Below are 3,536 nucleotides of genomic sequence, written 5' to 3'. Positions count from 1 at the left end.
TCCCAGAGTCCGTTTGAAGACATATTGTGATAAGCTGGTTGGAGTCGGAAGGGATGAGAAAATCCGTATGAAACTCTTCATGAGAAGTCTGAAGGGGGATGCTTTATCCTGGTACATCAGCCAGGGCCCCAAGAAATGGACAAGCTAGGTAGGTATGATATCAGATTTCATGGATAGGTTCCGATTCAATACAGAGAATGCACCGGATGTATTCTACATCTAAAATTTGAAGAAAAAGCCTACCGAGACATTCCGCGAGTATGCTACTCGTTGGAGATCAGAGGCTGCTAAGGTTAGGCCAGCCTTAGAAGAGGAACAGATGAACAGATTCTTCGTCCGGGCTCAGGATCCACAATATTATGAGAGGTTGATGCTGATCGAGGGCCAGAAATTCTCCGATATCATCAAGCTGGGAGAAAGAATTGAGGAAGACATTAAGAATGGTATGGTTACTAATCTTGAAGAATTGCAGGCCACCAACAAGACTTTACAATCTAGTGGCACGTCCAAGAAGAAGGATGTTAGTGTCGTGATGGTCGCACAGGGGGCCAAATCACCACTAAAATACCACACTTACCCGTCACCTCCACTTACATATCAGCCTAGCCTGAATTACCAAGCACCCGCACCCTCTAACCAAAATCCACCGCCCGTTTACCAATCATCTCCACCCCTCACATATCAACCCACTTCACCCATATACTCTCAACCTGTACCTGTTTACCAAGCTTATAATTCCCAACCATCTCACTACTAATCACCTCCCACTCGCCAAAATTTCCCTAGACCCAGACCAAATTTTGACCGCAGACCTCCCAGACAATATACAGCCATCACTGAGCCAATTAACCAGTTGTATGAGAGACTTAAAGCTGCTGGTTATGTCTCCCCTATCCCCGCCATAACTCCAGAAAATCCTTCCTAGTGGGTCAACCCTAATAAGATCTATGTGTACCACTCCGGCATGAAGGAACATATCATTGACGAGTGCCACTCGTTGAAGGACAAGATTCAAACTCTGATCGACAATAAGGTTATCGTCGCAAAGGAGCCTACTCCTATTGTCCGTAACAACCCTCTTCCTGATCATAAAGGTGGAGACATTCACATGATCGAGATCGAAGATGACTGGGACCATAAGGGGTCGATAGGATTGATTGCTGAGGGTGATGAACCAAAGAAACCGGCAGTCACGCTTAACCTAATTGTTGTGCAGAATCAACCCTCCAAGGACGATGAAGTAAATATGTCTATACCTCTCAAATTTGAAGCACCTTCTTCTGCAAAGGCGCCCGGACCAATTGAGGTTGAGTTTGGAGTCCCGAAGGCACCTGCACCTTTCGAAGTTGTTGTGTTACCACCAAGGGTACCTATTCCTGTAGCAATGTCAGACATAATACCGTTCCACTCAAATGCCATACCATGGGATTACACAGCTGAAGCAAGGAGGAAAGGGAAGACCAAGACGGGAGAAGCAATTGATGCGTTGGGTATGACCAGAACAGGCAGGGTTTACACTCCAGAGCACCTAGCTGAGTCCAGTAAGCAAGCCTCTGGACAGACTATTGAAACTAGGCCCGATGATCTTTAGAGGAAAATACAAGCTAAGGAGTATTCGGTCATTGAGCAGTTGAACAAAACACCAGCGCAAATCTCCATCCTAGCTCTTCTGCAGAGCTCTGACGCATACAAAAATGCCTTGATGAAGATATTGAGCAAAGTTTATGTGCCCAGCAACATAACTAAAGGTGAAAGGGCAAATATGATAGGGCAAATACTGGAGAGCCAAAATCACCTTCCACGAAGATGAGCTGCCACCGGAAGGACTGAGTCACAACAAGGCCCTACACATCACCGTGCAATGCGAGGATTACTTCATCACTAGAGTCTTGATCGACGGAGGCTCCAGCCTCAACATCTGTCCGTTGATAACTCTCAGAACATTAGGAAAGAGCCTGCACGAGATCAAAGATAGGGCCATCAATGTCAAAGCCTTCGACGGGTCCCAAAGGTCTATTATTGGAGAGATTAGCCTATGCCTGCAAATGGGACCAACCTAGTTCGACGTTGACTTTTAAGTGATAGATGTCCCAACATCCTACAACTTGCTGTTGGGACGACCATGGATCCATGCCGCTGGAGCTATAGCATCGACCCTGCATCAGGCAGTAAAGTTCGAATGGAATCACCATGAAGTGATTATTCATGGCGATGGTAGCAACCCCATATATAGTTGTCAGACCATCCCGATGATTGGAGGCAGACGGAGAATAGGCGGAGAAACATACCACCACATTGAAAGGGTCAATGTTGTAGACAAGGATAAATGGTGGGATAACAAGATTGAAAGTATCTTGAATTGGTGTGGGTACGAACCTGGAAATGGACTCGGCAAAAACCTCCAAAGAATCACCAAACCCATCAAGCTAAAGAAACATGGTACTACATTTGGTTTGGGGTATGAATACACTTGGAAGGAGTTCAATGACTGGTCGCCACCATGGCGCAGCCCCTACTATCCACTGGAGCATCCGATACCTCACCTGGAGCAGACTTTCCAGCCGACAGACATCATATATAGATCAGAGGAAGATGAAGCACTAGCAGCCATGAAGAATCTGTTCCTGGAGGATGATGATATGGACTGCTGTGTTATTTTCGAGGAGGAAGGGGAGGAAGGCCCTACTATACAAGCTGTGAACCGAGGAGAATGCCTCAGCAATTGGTCAATCAGAACCACCAGGGCCCGGAAAGATTCGGGGTAGCAAGGCTAAACAAAAGCACCATGCATCATATTTTACCGCATTGTCTTCCAAAACAATTATGAATTCAATCAAAGCATAGTTTATTATATATCTCGCTCTTATTATTTTTTCCCAGCATTACTGTTACTTGCCTTGACAATGAACCAACGATTGTGACTTGTAACGAGACAACGCAACAAACGAATATGGATTCAGAAGAGGATGCTATACCAGAAGAGGTCATCAGAGAGGTTGAGAATTTTGAGAATAGGCCTAAGTCTAACTTGGACGAAACTGAGGTCGTTAATCTGGGAGATACAGAGAATGTCAAAGAAACGCGCATCAATGTTCACCTGTCACCATCAGAAAAGAAAGAGTACACGGAATTCCTAAAAGAATATGAAGATATATTCGCCTGGTCGTATGATGATATGAATGGTCTCAGTACATCTATTGTAGCTCACAAACTGCCAACCGATCCAACATGTCCACCGGTAAAGCAAAAACTCAGGAAATTCAAACCCGACATGAGTTTGAAAATCAAAGAAGAGGTTACCAAGCAATTCAAAGCCAAGGTTTTCGGGGTAGTGGAATATCCAACATGGTTAGCCAACATCGTGCCAGTACAAAAGAAGGATGGGAAAGTTAGGGTCTGTGTTGACTACCGGGATCTTAACTAGGCCAGTCCCAAAGACGACTTCCCCTTGCCGAACATACACATTCTTATCGACAACTATGCCAAGCATGAGTTGCAGTCTTTTGTTGATTGTTTTGCTGGGTATCATCAGATAT

This window comes from Nicotiana sylvestris, chromosome 12 (genome assembly GCF_000393655.2).
Source record: "Nicotiana sylvestris chromosome 12, ASM39365v2, whole genome shotgun sequence".
Taxonomy (NCBI): Eukaryota; Viridiplantae; Streptophyta; class Magnoliopsida; order Solanales; family Solanaceae; genus Nicotiana; species Nicotiana sylvestris.
The sequence above is the reverse complement of the archived record's forward strand: the minus strand, read 5'-3'. Positions refer to the sequence as shown.